The sequence below is a fragment of the Ascaphus truei genome, chromosome 5, assembly GCF_040206685.1.
Source record: "Ascaphus truei isolate aAscTru1 chromosome 5, aAscTru1.hap1, whole genome shotgun sequence".
Classification (NCBI taxonomy): Eukaryota; Metazoa; Chordata; class Amphibia; order Anura; family Ascaphidae; genus Ascaphus; species Ascaphus truei.
The window spans coordinates 137,903,292-137,921,731 of record NC_134487.1 but is presented as its reverse complement, the minus strand read 5'-3'; the positions used below and the strand labels follow the sequence as shown (position 1 = coordinate 137,921,731).

The window sequence follows — 18,440 nt, the reverse complement described above, 5'->3', positions numbered from 1 at the left end:
TGTAAAGTGAATAGCATTATTTCATATTTTAATATAAATGTCACTAGGGAACTATGTATACTGGGGTTGTATTTCCATTTAGGAAGTAGGGTGTGCTTGAGGAAGTATGAATTCCAAGAAGTTTGAATGCTCATATTTAATTTGAATGATTTAAGAAATTTGGGTACATACATTGGAGTCGAGATGTGAAGAAAATCAAATCTTAATGAAACTACATGTAGCCCCCTTTCCCGAGGCCTAAGGGAACTACGCGGCAACTACTGTACGCGTGCTGCTGTACCTGTCTGCTCACAGGAGGGCTAAGCCTCCGCCTCTGGGAGCCTGGGGTGAGCTCTTTCTCTTTGCGTGCAGCGCCTCCACCTATGAAGGATCCCAGCGTTGGCGGGATAACCCCTCACAGGAACCATATACACAGCAATAAGTAATACACCACACATATGTATATAACTAAGCTTTACTGTACACACACTAAACACCGATAACACAATAAATGGTACCCACAGTATAACACAGTGACCCAACACGTGGTGGTTCCCCCAAAGTACTGAGGGTGCCGCGGCACCAATAACCCCATGTGTCCTGTCCCAGCAATCTCACCCAAATGTGAGGTAGCGCTACCCCCTGTAGATGTAGGTATATGGGTACCTGAGTTGGAGCGAATCCCACGTAGCGGGGCCTCCAACACAAATCCCCTCTCTCCTAAGGTTCCTGATCCTCCACTCAGTGTTAGCTCCAGCTGTAGTGTCTCACACAATGCCTCAGGGTGCTGTGGCCTGCTCCCAGGCTGCAGTGTGCCGCTTTGCCGTCCGGTCACCAGTGCAGCAGTACTACTATAGTATTAAAGGGAAAGAGTCCCTATCTGGGGCCTTCCCTGCAATACTCCGCTGGGGTGGCTCAGGGCTTTGCTGGGGTGTAGGGGGCATGATCTAGGCCTAATCCATGGGAGCACTGCTCCCTGGATGCTGCTACCTTCCAGGTTGCTTCCTCTGTCATGCTGGCTCCTTTCCCAGAGGATATCATGTTCCTTTTTAGGCTGCTTCAATCCCATTGGCTCGGACAGCCCACCTGATCTCCTCCCCCCTCCTGGAGATTCTGGGACTCGTAGTTCCACTTCAGGCTATGCAGAGCCAGTCCAAGATGACCATCCCCTCCAAAAATCCATCTGCGGATTGGGCACTAAAATATCTGAGCGGACTACTCCAAATCCACTACTGTATACAATCCAGACAGATTTTTAACAATCCACACAGAGAGAGAAGAGATCACCCCACGGATTAATCAGTGTCTGGATTTTTACAATCCGGTTTAGGATTTCGGATTGCTCTCTCTAAAATCAAAATCCTAAACAACGGATTGGCTTTATTGAGACTGATCCGCAGAATAAAAGAACCTTCCGATCCAAGGCGGATCCAAATCTGCAAAAAAAAAAAAAATGCTTTTCTCTATTAGACAGAAGCAGTGTCAAAAGCAATCCAGGGTAATTTGTAGGTTTATCAAGCAAGGTAACATGAGGGGTTAGGCAAAGTAATGTACAGAACCGGGGTCATAGAATATAGCAAGCAAGGTACTAGATGGATTAAGCAAGGCAAAGTCCAGAACAGATCTGAGGTTATACACGGGTAATCAAAAATAGCAATATACTTAGCTGGGCAGGAGACAAGAACAGGAGCTCGGACAAAACAGAAACTGAGTTGTAACGCCAGGAACTGAGGCACTTCCGGGACTTTAAATAAGGCCAAACAGGAACCGGGAGAGTTCTGTGTTGCTATGCCCCTGGGAGTTGTAGTTAAACCTGTCTCAAGCCTGGTGGACACTAGTAGTACTTCATCCATGAGGAAAGGACTAAGTTCTTGCCAGACGCCGATGAACCGGTCTGACAATAGTGTTAAATGAGCAACACCCATGTCACGATAGCTTATGACAGGGTGTAATTTACACCAAATAACTTGGTTTGAACTGAACGAGGCTTAGATATAATAAAGTATATTTATTCCTTTGGATAGGTGAACACACAAAATAATACAGTAACGGACAAGAAGTACACTTACTTTGGGGATGGGGGATGTATGTATGTATGTTGCATAGCAATTCTCTCGCAATCAGGTACAATCAAGATGATATCAGAAGACAATGGGTATAGGGATTACCACAGTTTATATATCTTTTGTAACCCTATCCTTAACATTAAGTACAGGTGATTGGTCTTCAATTACCTGTAGCCACTCTCTAACGTGGGAACACATTTTGATACATGCCCCCCTGCTAGTTGGCACATGCGCATTAGAACTCTGGGGTCTCATTTCTGTAGCCCCTCATCTGCATCAGGAATGCCAGCCAGTCTACCAAATGGGATTTCTGGCAGGATACTCTTTGTTGTAAGGTGTTAAATGGGACACTTATAGACTGCTCTGGTTTGAGCCGTCTCCGCCCTCAGGTAAACAGTGAGGGTGACAAAATCCTTTGAACAATACTTAAGTCCTAGACATTGGGTCGCCTCTCTGGCCATATGCTACCCTGGTATGCAAAGGAATTTCCTCTGGGTTTTATCCCTGCTTTGGGACACAGTATTAAAGATAAAACACAAACATTTTAAAAGTTCCGGTTCTGTTGGGCTCAGCGGGTCCAAACTTCCCAGTTCTCAATGCCAGAACTGGGACACCATCTGGTCCAATTTGCGACCCGCTAGGACCTCGGGAACCGGAGTTACACAAATACACCTTAAACCGTTTCCTATTTTAATACAAAAAACTCAGCTGTAGATTAAATCACGGTTTTTCACTAAATCCCCATTGAAAACAACGGGCTCCGCCGCCATAGACTTTCAATGTCAAACCGCCGCCGTTGGCGGCTATGGGAATCCGCCGCCATAGACTTTCAACGGGGCAATGCCGCCGTTGAAGTCAATGGGGTTTTTCCGCCATAGCCGGTCAATGGAGATTGGCCGCCATTGGAGTCTATGGGAAAAGTCCCGAACTTTCAAGGGGGTCCATACTCCGTCGGGTTGGTCCAAGAGGGTCAAAGATGGTTCTGCAGCGATGCCGGAGCAGTGACTACAGGTACCCCAAACCCTGATCCTCTGGACCCTCTGGAACCGGAGCTATGGATTCCTAAATTCCAGCTTTTTACACTTAGCCGTTTTCTTTAGCTGTTTCTGCCGCCGCCATTGGAACCTATGGCGCGACCCGCTCTTCTCGGTTTGACCCTTTATCGGGGGTCCAGGATTCGGGGACCTGGTTGTGGTCGAGTGGGGGGAGGCCTGGATCTAGGGGCAAAAAGAATTTTATTTCTAGGTGCTCTAGAACTGTTTATTGCCACGCCACTTGTCGTTGAACTTGACTGCTAAGTGATCAAAGCTCTCTTATAGAAAAAGTATCCGCTTTGCGGTTTTGCGGTTTGGACGGCAGCCAACTCGTTCCTGGAAAGCGCCGTCAAGGAACCTCCATTGAAGTCAATGGGCCCATTGACTTACAATGGGAAACCGCCGCTCCTCCTCTCGGACGCCACCTGCTGGTCTTCACAGGAAACAGGACCAAAACAGCAAGATTCGCCATTGAAACGCATGGAGCTCCAATGGCGGCCTATGGGACCCTGCAAAATGGTGCCTGAAAAGGCGGGAAAATTACACAAAGGGCTATAATCACTAAAGAACTATTAACCCTTGTACTCCCAGATGGATCCTAGTGTGTGTGTGATGCAGACACTGATTAAACCAGATATTACAATAAAGCATGGGAACAGGGGAATATACATTTTCATGTTATAACAAGGGTTAAATCACATTTCTGGACCTCAGCCCAGTTAACCCCTTGTCTCCCTGGTGAGGTCAGGGGATGGCCAAATGGGGTGCAACCCCTTTAATACCGGGCCACCCCCTCTCTCCCTCTACAACCCACCAAATAATTTTTTCTTATTTTCTGATTATCTCAATAAGTAGTTTCCCATAGCAGTGCCTGTCTGTTCTTAATTTCCAAAGCACCTTTTGTTTGGAAAATATTTAACTAGTTTGGCCCCACCATATTTATGATTGATCATGGCCAATGTGGCAATCGTTATGATGATCGGTGTTCCCCTTATGCATTAGCTGGCGAGCAGTAACTTTACTATACTAAACCAATTATACATTCCTGAAGAAGCCAGAACTAAGCACAGTAAATGTGACCCGAATGAGAGGTCTCCAGGAGGTTGTGCGTCATGAGATTGTCCTGGTTGAAATAATATGAAAATAAAATATTTTTGGGGAGCAAGAGCATTGTTGCTTTAATGTACTATCTTTAGAATAGCATTTAAAATATCCTGGTATAGTCAGTGGCTCTACATTACAATGTTTAAGATCATGCCCAAATAGTGCACACCAAGTTTAGCATATGGAAACCTTTTAATAATACTGTTCTATAAATGTCACAGTTTCCTCTTTGCTTTGCTTCAAGTTGAAAGCAGAGCCTGAGCTGGAGAAGACTCCATGGATAACGTTCTTAATTCAGGCGTGGTTGCTCCGATAAGATTTGCAGATATCTCTGAAAAACGCGAGAGCAAAAAATAGGACATTGGTCCTGTAGCCTTGATTGATAATTAGTGGCCAAAGAAGTGAATGATGATCAATAATGGCTATTGCACTTTACTGATTAGACCCCCATACGGTGTCCATTTTAATAGCTAATTTACAATTCTATTAAGCGACTGTTGCGTTGACACATTAAATTAGCGATGGCATACTGGTTCTAGGCAAATATATTTTGGCGCTATATAAATAAAGACATACAATTCAAATATATATTTTATTTATATAGTAACTATAAACACTCCTCTCCCCCCCCCCACAAGTATTTTACTAATTACGGTAACATTATTACTGATGCTCAAATACTGGTGGGTTTGGTGTGAGAGATATAGATGAAGGGCTTTGCCTGGGAGATAGATTAAGGGTTATATTTATTAAGGAGTTTTGTGCCCTAAGGCCTCGGTCCCGCTGCGCTCGTTGGTGCGGGCGGCCATGTCGCTAGTTCCCCACCAGCAGGGGAATCCTCGCGAGCCGGTCCCGGTCCCCCCTGGCGGCACAGCTGACTACACGCTGTGGCGCGTCAGCCGCTAGGAGACACAAGAGAATGGTGTTTCCTAGCGTTGACGTGTCATGTGGTGTGGCTGTGAGCCAATGGGGAGGGGAGGCTTCGGGAGGAGGAGAGGCTTCGGGGAGCGGGGAGGAGTGTGGAGTGAAAGCAGGTGCGTGCCTGTCTGTGTGTATGTGTGTGCCCGAGTGCGTGAGTGCCTGCCTCTGTCTGTGTGTGTGTGTATGAATGCGTGAGTGCCTGCCTGTGTGTGCGCGCGTGTGTGTGTATGAGTGCGTGAGTGCCTGCCTGCCTGTGTGTGTGTGTGTATGAGTGCCTGCGTGTGTGTGTTTAAAGTTACCCTCAGCAGCTCCAGCTCCAGCCCGAGTCCGTGGAGGGAGGGGGGGGAGAGTAGCGGGTCCCTCCGCTCAAGCCACGCCCCCCCTCCCTGTCAAGCCTCCCACTCCCGCCCACCTCCCGCTCCCGCTCCCTACAGACCGCATATCGCGGTCTGTGTATCTCAGCGCACCGCCTGTCTGCAGTGCGGGTGCGCTGACTCTGGGAGCGGGGCCTTAGCCTAAGTCACCTTGTAGTGCTAAAAGATATCTTACAGCTCAATCAAATCAACGGGCTGTAAAGGGCCTTTCTATGCCAGAAGGTGTCTTCTATATACAGTATATGGGCCAACGTTATTTGCTGGGCACTAGATTTTGAACCAGACTCACGTTTCAAAAACCTTGTTACATTGCCAAAACCTAAAACTCTTCTCGAGCTACCTCTCCTTTAGAAAAATATCACTTGTAATATAGTAAGGACACCTAAGCACTTGCTACAATGGAACCGGCCTTTCTCTATAGTGTGTAATTCTGCATTGGAATGTATGGTTAACAGCTGCATTTATCACAGGATGGTGACTTTGGGCATCGCCATAACAGGGAGTTATAGCTGTTCAGTGTGTGCAAGTGTAGTTGGTACAGTTTTACGTTGCATAATTCAAATTTTCTCATTGAGGTGGCAAGGGTTAACCTTTTTTTTTTGTTTCATACAAGTTCAGGACCCTTATTGTTTTTCTGGTTTAACCAGTCCTGTTCGAAGCCTGGTGTCCCTGGCTTGATTGAACCAGATGAGCTGGCGAGTCTAGTCAGGTTGAGCTTGGTTGGCTTGAGTTTCCTTATTGAGAGCAAACGGGATTTAAGCAGCCTTTTGTTTTTGCACAAACACCCACTCCTGTTAAAGCTGTGATACAGGTTCAGCGGGGAATTGAATATTCCTTCCTTTTTACAGTTGTTTCCTGGCTCAGAGAGGCAAAGAAAGGTTGGGCACAGAATCGAGCAGGCAATATTTCATGGGCTTCTGAAGCATGTAAAAACTCATCTATCATATATATGTATATATTTTTTTACCATGTTATAATTCACACAATGGTATACTGAAATGTTTAACTGCACAGACTTTGTATTAACCCCTCGTTCTCTTTTGTGCTCAGCCCATATCTTTACAGATAAAGAGGTAACCATAAGGTTCAACATAAGCATGGAAAAACTAAACTGCTTCATATAAATGTTATAATAATGCTAAATATAAATTCTTTTATCTAAGGATAAAGGAATCCTTAGATAAAGGATTTATATCAATAGTCTGCAGTTGAAATGTGAAAGTTCATCTCTGGCAAGGCTCTATAAGAACACCTCACAAAATATTATGATATATACATCAATGAAATGTCAGCAGGTCCTGGTTCCCAAAAGATACAGCAGTTTACTGTGGCTTGAATGTCGCGTTTGGCTTGAAAGCGATATGCAGGCCTCTCGTTTTCAAGTATGCCCTGGACACAGAGTAATGATAACAGTACAAGGTTTCATTAAATGAACGGATTTCAGTCCACTTTTCCAACTCTTGTGTTGTAACATCCATTTTTACAGACTGGTTATTTCAGGCTGCAAGCAGTGGAAGTTTAATATTCAAGTGCACATGGTATTTTTTTACTGGACCCCTTCGCTGTCAGAAGGGCCAGTGGTCTCACAAACCGCTCTTTAGAAACCCCCCCGCCTACACCAGGTTGTAGGAATACCCAATGCACCTACATACAGGTGAATGCACCTAATCTGCATATGAATAGAATGCTGGGTGGTTGCCTCAGAAATCTAGTGGGACTGAGGAGAGGGGAGGGAACCCCTGGGGTAAGCCAATCATATTTTTACATTTGACACAGGTTTGAATTTTCCCAGCATGTGACTTGGTCACAGTCAAAACATCTGACCCCTTGTGTCAGAAGTTACAACTCACTCAGCCAGGAATTAACATTTAGGAAAACACAGCAAGTTATGTTGGAATGACTCCTGGTAGATCTACAGTGTACTTGAAAGCGAAGTCGTTTTTTTTTTTTTTTTTTTACAGCTTTTTCTCCCTTTCCTGGGGAACCTTCTTGTTTATCCTTGGAATCTTTAAAAGAGGGGTGTAAAGCAGAGAACGGACACATTGGCTGAGATTAAACACGTGTCAGTTATTGCCACTTCTCATTCTTTGCTTTGACTTGTTTTTTTTTAGTAATGAGATTATGCTTGGCGTCGTTCTAAGGACCCCTGCCTTTGATCATGACCCCTAGAGACAGTGTAAACATGCAGAATGACTGGACATTGCATTTCCACACTAGGACTTCAGCTGAACTCGACACTTTCTTAGAATCATGGCTGGTGTTTGTGCAACCCAGTAATGGCCCTGCACAGATGTGGCAATTCTTGTGGTGCATGTTGCAATTCTATTTTATTCAATAAGGAATGAGTGGGTGAAAAATACTCTAGCTGGGGGCTAAGGCCTGCCTCTCTCTTTTATAACACTTGTGGGAATAGTTAGATGCACATATACACAGACATATCTTGTGGCTAGTACCACAAGTACTTGACCACTAGTACCTTTAAGAATGGGCAAGAGTATGGGGTTTTATTTAGGTTTGCTCGAACGTGGCAGTACCACAGTGCAGTTTTGAAAATGAGTAGTAGGGATGGTTTGAGCAATCGTGAGCCACGTCAATCCACACATCAGTATGGCAGAGTTCTTGGTTATGAAGAGTTAAAATTGCCCTTCCCCTAACACAATTTTTTATGTGTGACTCCAATTAAACACCCGAGTGGATATAAGGGGTAACTCTCAAACAAGACACTGCTACCATTTGCTAAATAAGATTAAGATCAAAGGGGAAGTGTAGTAATACGAGGTCTAATTGGACTTCTTCTTACACGATGACAGGAAGAACAATGTTGTAAATTAATTTGCTTCCAATTTAAATGGGAACAGTTATCTCCAGGAGCTGCTGTTGTAAACGATCCATTTTTCATTTGTTGTATCCCTGTTACATTTAATCTTGCGCTTCTTTGCTTAGTCACCGATGCTGTATTTAGTTTTGATTGGCCCATTTTACCTGCTTGTGTGACCAATGGTCAAACTATGATTCAACATTAAAACCAATGGCCCGTTGAATGATTTCCCTGGATGACACCAGTTAAATGCTAGGATAACTCCCCTTGACAATTCATAAACAAATCACTCACATTACAAAATATAAAAGATGGAGATACTGTACTTTTTTTTTTTTTTTTAATGTTTTTCTTTTCATCTTTAAGAAAAGGGAATCTGTAAATAGTAATGCAATGATTGCATTTCAACTAATCCAATCTGCTGTTCTTATTTGATGCTCCTTTAATACCCAGTTGATGCTCCTTTGAGGCTCAGTTGATGCTCGGTGTGCATCGTGGAAGAAAAGCCCTTGACAGTATAATTTTTGACGAGCGCCGGTTAGCCAAAGTAAGAAGTGAAAAAGTGGCTTATCTTCTTCTGTAACCTACTCCTATGAAGATCAGTAGAAGGCTCCTTTCCACAACCGAACCCAGCAAATGCTGGAACAAGGAGTCTGTTCATCATGGAGTTAACTTGCCTTTTGCTCTTGCTGCCCTCACAGCAATCTTTAGTACTGATAAAAGGCAAAGCAGCAGCTCTTCTCTATTTCCTTTTACAGTATGGATTGGTGGCTGTTGGGGAAGGGAGCACAGGGATCTCTACATTCCTGCTCTTGCCTTGTTTGGTCCTCGTTGCTCATCCTCACTGCTTTCACTTTCCTGATTTGTCTCATCTTGCTAGGTCCTGCTGCGTGGGTAACGGCAGTGCTCACACGTATAAACCTGAGAGACAGCAAACAAGTAGTACACTTTGATTCCGTGCTTATTACTGTAGAAATGCACCCAGGTATAGATAGCTCTTTTATTTATTTTAAAGACCATAAATCTGCCTTGTAGCTTTCCTCTTCTTCCTGCAATGACTTTTACATCATTTGTGCACCTATTCACTTTTTTTTTAATTAGATTCTAAACATTTACATTGAAGATTATCATGGACACACAACTTGGAAAACCGCTTGGAATAATTATCACGACCTGATTTACATTATTACATTTAACTCTCTGAGGATCAAGCAGAGAATTTTTTTTCAATCCTTTTTCGGTGCTCTGTTGGATGCTGCTGTTATATATTAAGCTGAGGTCACAGGGTCCATGGTATGAATGGAGTGGAGAGCTCTAGTTGACATGTTGGGGAATAAAACAATATTACTTGCAGGCTGTTCTACATAATAATGAAGAAAAAAAAATACATATTCATTATTATATATGAGCTTTATAACTCACACATGCCTTCTCCCAAGACATGTTCGTGGCTAAAGGAGGTCCTTTGAGTCTTCAGGACTTGCCTACTTAAAAAATAATAATTACAAAATAAATGGACTTTTAACTGCAATGTTCCCTTAAGCTGAACTGTTCTATTTTCATCTTTGAGGACCGCTGGTACTAACCAGAACATTTACCGGGTTTAAATCTCCCTCCCGGAGATTAAGAATATCAGGCCTATAAGAAATCACAACATCATTGGTTGAGGCTTCCTATTGGATGGCCATTTAAATCTCCTTTTAAAAACCATTACGTATTTCTGTTAACTTAACTGGTAATTATCTCTGGAGCCAGGGGCCCCCCGATGCTGAAAAAAGCCCGGTTTAACACTGGAGGACCCAGCAGGGCTAATTCTGTAAAAAAAAAAAACCAGAGGTTGGGAGTGTTTAGTCAGAGAATTGCTGCTTTAAAACAGCCAATGGAGAATATTTGTCCGGCACTACCCCACGTGTGTGTAGTGTGGACATCATCTGAGTTTAGTTCTGAACTGATTGCAGGCTTGTGTTCTGTGTTAAAAGTCACTGGGTCCATGTGGTTGCTTCATGGTGGCCCCGTTCATTAGGATATCACTGCTTTTTGTGCTCATAGCATAACTTTCTATATTTTACTTTGTACTATAATTTCTACTGGCTGATAGACGGTGACCTGTCACATGAATACCAGAGGCAGCACACAATTACAACACGTAGGAAGACACTGTGGGTTGAATGTCTTTCTGTTTTTGTTACAAATACGCTTACGCTTTTGGTTCTTCTTTCCCTGAGGAGATTGAAGATGCACATTGTGTATGATGGCTTCCCCCCCACGGGCGCTTTTGTACCCCTGACCTCCTGACATCATGTGTGGAGCGCAGGCCAGTTGTTTGCAGCCTGCAGTGATGGTTGATTAGCTGAAAAGGATGTGTCACAGGGTGTTAAGTGTTACAGTATATTCTGGTCAGGTGTCTCTAAATCATCATATGCCATTGTAACGTTAACCACAGGAGAGAGGAACGACGCACCTATTTTCACTAAATCTCTACATAACCTGTGAAGAATACAAATGATTTTTGCACCAAGCATCTGACAATATGACAAGCTCTTCTGTTTCCCTTCCTATGTAGGACTGTCATTTGACAATTTGTAGAATGACTGATTTTCAACCAAAGTGCCTTGACCCGTTGGGTAAAAAAAACACTAAATAGAATATTTGAGTAAAATGTTAATAAAAATGTTTTGTGCCGGAATTGAAAACCCATTATAAACATTATTGAGGTAGTTATATACACTATACATCCTTTTGCTGCAGTGTAATAACACATGCCTAGAAAAAAGTCCTGTTTCATAAATTTTTGTAATTAGTGCCACTGCATACATTTTAATATCCTCTTTAGACAATGCATCATTATTTTTTTTTTATGGATTAGTAGCCACAACAAATGCTGAGCTGTCTTAATCCCCTACCCAAGCCCAGGATGTAAAACTGAGACATAGCAGGCACGAGGAATCAGCCTGCAGGTGACTTGAACAGGCTGCACTGCAGAGTTTCATGTTTTGGAGATCAGGGAAAATGTTTGTTCATCTAATATTTCTCTAAATATATATATATATATATATATATATATATATATATATATATATATATATATAGCAGTATGTGATGTGTGCGGTTAGGATGAAATAGAGAGTAAAGGCAATTTGTAGCAAGAAAAAGACTAATGTGGGTCAGGAACAAATGTATAGGTGAATTAGTAGGATTGAGTAGGGAATGTTGCATGGCTGGTTATTAGAATGCAGGTTGTTCTACCAGCACCAGCTCTATATTTCCAGATACAGTAGACGTAGTGTGTAAACAGTACTATGTTTAGAGAGTAAACAGTGCTTGATGTGCTACTTTGTGTATATTGTACACATGGACCTGTCTGCACAAGCTATCTGTATGTTTTGTGAAAACACTGTTGAAGTACAACATAAAAAATATTTATATGCATAAATAGCAATTACAAAGTCCAAAATCCATAAACTACAATGTGTTACAGTACTTCATTTTGAATAGTGGTGAAATATATATTGAAAAGGAAAAATAAACAGGTCAGTTTAAACACACACACACACACACACACACACACACACACACACACACACACACACACACACACACACACACACACACACACACACACACACACACACACACACACACACACACACACACACACACATACACGCGCGCGCGCTACTTCAGAGAGCAATAGCCCAGAAATAAGTCTATTTTCCGAGACTTAGCACATTTACTTAAGCCACATTCATGGTCTTTATCATACATAGAAGATTTATTGTACATTGGGCGCCAAACTAAAAGGTTGCATTGTTCTATAAGCACCGTGTGCACATTTGCATGTCATTACCCAGAGTCCATGGCTGCAGTGCAAGCAGTGCTAAGAGATAATGGTGAAAAGCGCAGACTTGTCTGTGACATGGGAATGTGTTCGTGACATTTGTATTAGTTAAATGACATAGTCTTCAAGAGCCTGAAAAATATTTTAGTCTCATTCATTTTGAATAAAACTGGACTCTTCTCTAGCACTGGGAAGATGACTTCACAGCATACAAAATCAGGGGCTAAAGGTCTGTTATAACTATTCATGATACTTACCACCCCATATTGTGGACGCTGCTTTTTTTTCTGCCCAATGTAAACTGCTAGGATCACTGTTTTTACAGAAGGGAGCCTAGATGACTCCCAGCCATCTTGCAGCTTCAGAGGCCCTGAGCAGAAGCAGCCTGCGGCAATGCAGGTTTTCTTGAGGGAGGCAGCGGAGCCATCCTCCGCCTGCGCTCGATCGGGCAGCGATAATAAATGAGGTGGCTATATTTAGACACTCGCTTTGTAGTGTCGTCACGTGGCTGTCAGCACATTTTACTATGGTGCGCATACAGCGTCACCTCCTGCCCACTGTGCTGGCCTCTCAATGCATCTTCAGGAAGGCATTTAGCATGGTGTCAATAGGAAATAATGTGAAAGAGACAAAGGTCTGGAAACAAGCAAATGAATCACAAACTAGTTCAATGGTTTGCTCTTCTCTTTCAGCAAGCTCAGTCTGTTGATCATGTATGCAAAACCGCAGCATTTTGAAGGGAGTCTTAGCTTTTAAAGTGGTCAATTGATTTTGAACGCACCATTTTTTGTTGACGCAGCTTTATAACCAGCCAATTTATGCTTGTTCATTTTCCCCCTACCCCTTGTGTTGAAGGCCGGCGATTTATCTGCTTGTTAGATACATGCTCAATCTTATTTGTTGAGTTAGGATGCTGTAATTGCACACCATTCCCTTAACAGCCCTCCGCAGCAAGGATGTGGTTAATCAGAGGCAGTCGGCCACCATTATCCGGTCATCCTGCAGTATTTTTGTTTAAGATGCTGCAGTGCACATGATGCTCTCCTAGGGACGTGTGCACACGGCCATTTAGTGGTGCCATGCAGCATGTAGTGTGATACTGCTGAACACTGTCACCTGGAACATGCTATACATGAAGATGTTAAATCTGAAATCCAGGGAATAATACTGTTTTGTATTGTATTGTATGTCTTTATTTATATAGCGCCATTAATGTACATAGCGCTTCACAGCAGTAATACATGTGGTAATCCAATAAATAACAGATAATATAAATAACAGATCATGGGAATAAGTGCTTTAGACATTAAGGAAGAGGAGTCCCTGCTCCGAGGAGCTTACAGTCTAATTGGTAGGTAGGGAGAACGTACAGAGACAGTTGGAGGGAGTTCTGGTAAGTGCGTCTGCAAGGGCCCAAGCTTTATGTGCCATGTGTTCAGAATAGCCACAGTCCTATTCATATGCTTCTTTAAGCAAGTGTGTCTTAAGGTGGGTCTTAAAGGTGGATAGAGAGTGTTTTGTAAACATATGCTGGTAAATGTCTCCATGAACGTTAATCATTTTTGTTTTTCCATGCTGTGTGTGAGCTTGTCATCTATTCCATCGACGAGGCTAATATTACCATATAATGGAAGCTGGATGAAGTATCACAATGTCGGCAGTAATGTGAAACCTGTAGGACAATTCAAGGCTTTGTCACACAATGACCTATTTCAACAGCGAGGTGGCTCTTCAAGGCGTGTGTGCCTTGGGACCTGAAAATGAACATACAATAGAACAAGAAGCACCGGAGAGTGCATCTACGTGCCTCGCACATCTTCCCCAAGCTTAAACTGCATGTATTCAGATATTTGAGGAATAGACAAACAAATGCACACAACGAGTGTGTCACTTTTGAACTTGGACATCCCCTTTTTAGCAGGCTTTTCCCCCAGCTATGTGGACATGGATTTGGAAGTGGCACACTGTGTGTTCATTCGCATGATCACATCGAGAGTTTAGAGACACTGCAATGTTTTTAGCGACTTCTTCCAAATATCAGTAGATAATCCCTATTTTTGGGAAGGGCACTGTTTGTTATTACTGTGGTTTAAATGGCAGCAGATGTGGGAAACACACAAAATCACATGTGATGCTTGTCACTGGAGACCTGGACTGATGCCAGGGATCAATATCGCCAGACAGAAAAGGAGAGTTTATAAAATTAATTTATTGGAAACGTATATCCACAACTATACAATACACACAAACATCACACATACCCAACTGGGGGCTACCCTGCATACCTGGTTGCAGGGACTTCCTTGCAGAGATTTCCCCTGTTCGCTCTTCTTGCCAAGTGCCTACAGGATTGTTTTTCAGGCCTGAAACCAGCACTGGAGTGGATACTGCAGTTTTTCCCTGTCACAGGAACACCTCTGTAAGGCTAAGGCCATACAGTGTGAAGCGGGTGCGTTTTCTGTCCATGGTAAATGCGCCGTGGGGTGGCATCACGGAGATGGTTCGCCCTCATTGGGCGATCCGCTCATGTGACCTGGCTGTCGCAAAGATAAATCAGTTTGTGCAACACGTGCCCCATCCTGCTGCCGTCCGCGTGGTCTATGGGCGCGAACAATGCCTTTAGGCAATGTGATCGCGCCCATGGACCTGCATTTACTCTCTGCAGGTTATGTCTGCTAGGGCAGGGGAGCGCAAACTTTTTGAGCTGCGCCCCTCTTACTGTTAGACCGGCGTTGGGTGTGACGTCACACAAGCCAGTTGCCATGGCAACACAGCGGCAAATTACGCTGAGAGGTCATGTGATGTCACATCACATGGTGCGTTGCCATGGCGACGCGGCACACCACTCCTGCTGAAACCTGGTAAGTAGGTTACAGAGGCCTCACGCCTCCCCCGGCATTTAATTTAAATGTCTGGGGGAAGAGCGTAGGACCTCTGCAACCGCCCGCGCCCCCCCAGAAAAATCTAGCGCCTCCCCCTGGGGGGCGCCCCCCCTTGTTTGCTCACCGCTGTTCATGGGGTCTCCCTCCACACCTTTTTATACACTTACTAGCTGAGAGACCCGGCGCTGCCCGGGCCCAAAACCTCCCGCTCCTTCCTCTAGCCACCCCCCCATTCCCCTCGTCTCTCCACCTCCCCCCACCCATGCGCAGCTGTGGTCCTTCCCCCCCCCTCTGCGCAGGTCCGGTCCTCCCCCCCCCTGCTCCGGTCTCCCCCCCCCCGCGCAGCACACAGTGCCACACACACCGTGAGACACACACACACAAACCCAGTGAGACACACAGTGTCCCACCCACACACAGTGTCCCACCCACACACACACAGTGTCCCACCCACACACACAGTGACACACACACACCCACACACACACCCACACCCACACACACACACGTCCTCGGGCACCCACAACAACTGCAGTGAGGACCCGCCCGTTCCCCCCACCGGCGGACACCAGCCACCTCCGTCCAGTCTCCGCGCTCCCACCGGTCCAGAAGGCGCCTCTTTCCTGTCTGGGTGCTCTGACCGGTCGGTCCCGGGTGGGGGCGGAGTATGCAGCGGAGGCCGCCGAGCGCACAGCAACCCGGAGCGGCGCGAGCCGGCGTTGGGAGGAGGCTGAAGTGCCCGATGAGCGGGAGCAGCCGCAGGCCGGAGCCGCAGCGTGCGCAGGCCGCTGGAGCACACGTGCAACGCGCATGTGACGGGGGCACCGGGGAAAGGGGTGGGGGGCAGGGTCCGGGGTGGACTGACACAGGGGGCAGTGGGGGGGGGGGGTGACACCCGGGGGGCATGGGGGTGCGCTACCCGGGGGGGGGGCAGGTGGAGGTGATACCCGGGGGCAGGGGGCCTCAGCGGGAGACAGTGGTGTGACTAGGGGGGGGGGATTGGTGGTGGGGGAGAGGTAAGGCCGGCGGCTGGTGGTAGTGGTGTGGATGGTCCTGCTAAGTGAGATTCCTAATCCAAGTGAGGGCAAGAGGTGCCATGTGAGGGGTGGGATGAGGGGGGCGGGGGGTGCGTCCATGGCCAATGACACGGGGAACACAGGGCCAATCACACAGGGGGAAGACATACACTCACAAACATTATTTGAGACTTATAGATATAAAAGAAAAGAAAACATATTGCAACACTCAGGGCCAGGTGCTGCCTACATGCCCAGGCCCAGGCCCTGATTGGTGGGTAGAACGGCAACATAACATTTGCAACATAACAAGGATACAGGGAAAGGTCACAGACCACGTTGCAACAATTCTCCTGCAAAACATATTAACCCGATTCCTGAGGTGCTGGAACTATACAAAGAGATACATATATACATAACATCTAATACAATACCAATGTATTACTGACAGGTAGGGGTAATGGCAGACTTAAAGCTGCAGTTCAGTCAATACCCTGCATGTGTGTTTTTTTTAATAAATCAGTTCTGTAGTAAGAAAAAATACTTTTAGCATTTTCTGTTTTAAAAAAACAACAACTTTGAAAGACCAATTTTCTTGTATTCTATTTTAACAGCCATTTGCTAAGGCACTGCCCCTTCTTGTCCTGTCACAAGCTCTGGCACACCCCTTTGTCAGCCCTGCCCTCCCTCTAGCACAGAAGCAGAAGAAAAACATATGCCAGCTCTAATTATGTCACCAAATTTCGCCTATCAATACATGGAGAACGAATTGACCTGCAGCTATGCAGTTCTTTAGGTAATTAGAGATTGCCCACATGAAACTATTGAAGTAAAAAAATAAATAAATAAAAAAAAAACTGAACTGCAGCTTTAACCACTATTAACAGCAGCGATATTTACCCCTACTGTCACAATGCTATCCAGTGTTTGTCTTACTATATACACATTTATTTTATTTTAGGTACAATTCAACCCAAGAAAGCACTGCTGATGGTGGGTCAGAAAATTCTGACATGTTTAAATGAATGCACAAAGTAAGCATACACTAACAAAAAGAGCACTCTGATTGGCCGCCCATCCCTTGCTGATGTAAGCTTTCCTGCAATATATGAACATAAGTGCTGCCAGTAACCCTAGCTGGAGGACAGTGCAAGGTCTGCCGATTCTGACATATTCCCCTTCCCCTAGGGAGAACTACTGGTTGCAGATGGGGCTGTTCCTTTTTCTGTGTTAAAGGGACATTGCCTCTTGTTGTTATTTTTTTTTTAAATAAATGCAGCAGTTCCTTTCCTTTATGGCAATGCAATCTAACCTGCCAATCGATCGGTGAATATCCTTCTTCCCGCGGCACCCAATATGGCTGCTGATTTCAAAAGTGGAAATGCTGCAGCAACTCAAGGAACCTTAATACATTCAAAATAATGAAACAGGGCATAACGAGTGGGGGAGGGAGAAATGCAGTAAGTATTATCTAATACTACACTACTGATATATATATATTATCCCACATAGGATTTTGAATGAAATGCTGCTTTAAAATTGCAGGAAAGCATGCTTCATATAATCGCAGCAGGCATGTTTTTAGGAAGAGCTATACTTTATTTTGACGTGTGTATGAACACTTATCTTCTCTCTGGTGGTGGAAGTAAAAATGACAGATTTACCGTAGTACACAAAAATAAATGTAAAATAAAAAATATCACCCTTTCTTACACGTATATCCGTTGCTTATCAGTATTATGCTTTCCTGCATTCAAGTGCATTACTGAAACATTTATGCACTTCAACCAATGCACAGAAGGTATATGCAATATAATAAAGAATGCACCAAAACATGTTGTTTGTTTGAAAAAGAGTGAAAGGGCTTACAATCAGCTATTTAGTTGAATAATAATCTCCTATAAATACTAATACTATTGTGTCCTGTCATCAGAAGCAGAAGACAAGTTAAATGTAAAATAAATAATGTGAGGTATGGAGAGCTCAATCGCGAGAGGGACGGGACAACTTGACTGTGTTTTTTTTTTTAGGTGCCAGAGAGTCAGTAATGCATTGTTCTGCAATGTTTTGCTGGGTCTTCTGGTAGCAGATTGGTTAAAAGGGCAAAGCAAGTGCGGGTTGCAGAGTGGAGCGACACGTTTGTAGCGGGCGCAGAGGATTCTGATTCACGGTTGTAAGTGCCACTATCGGAGCAGCCATCACCCACTAATCTGGAAGTTGCGAAGTTGGTAGCTCTAGTTCCTCCTTCAGTGTAGAAAGCAAAAGAATTGAGAGGAAATAGACAAAGGCCTCCGTGTTGGTTATACTGTAATGTTTGTGGAGGGATTATGCTGTCTGAGTAGGGTTGCCAGGTGGCTTGTCCAAAAATACGGGACACAATGGTGAAAGGTGCGACGCACGCGAGAATC

The 18,440-nt window shown here is 44.5% G+C and overlaps 1 protein-coding gene and 1 long non-coding RNA gene across 2 annotated transcripts in view; one reads left to right on the top strand and one right to left on the bottom strand.

Annotated features, from left to right (window-relative positions):
• PPARGC1B (PPARG coactivator 1 beta) overlaps positions 1–18,440 on the top strand; it is a 116,629-nt gene that overhangs the window by 28,713 nt on the left and 69,476 nt on the right. The gene's annotated exons all lie outside the window — the stretch shown is intronic.
• LOC142495438 (uncharacterized) lies at positions 8,594–12,576 on the bottom strand. Its single transcript, XR_012801740.1, has 3 exons — positions 12,392–12,576; positions 10,498–10,646; positions 8,594–9,217 (listed from the first exon to the last, which is right to left on the bottom strand). It is a non-coding gene; the product is annotated as an uncharacterized LOC142495438 (long non-coding RNA).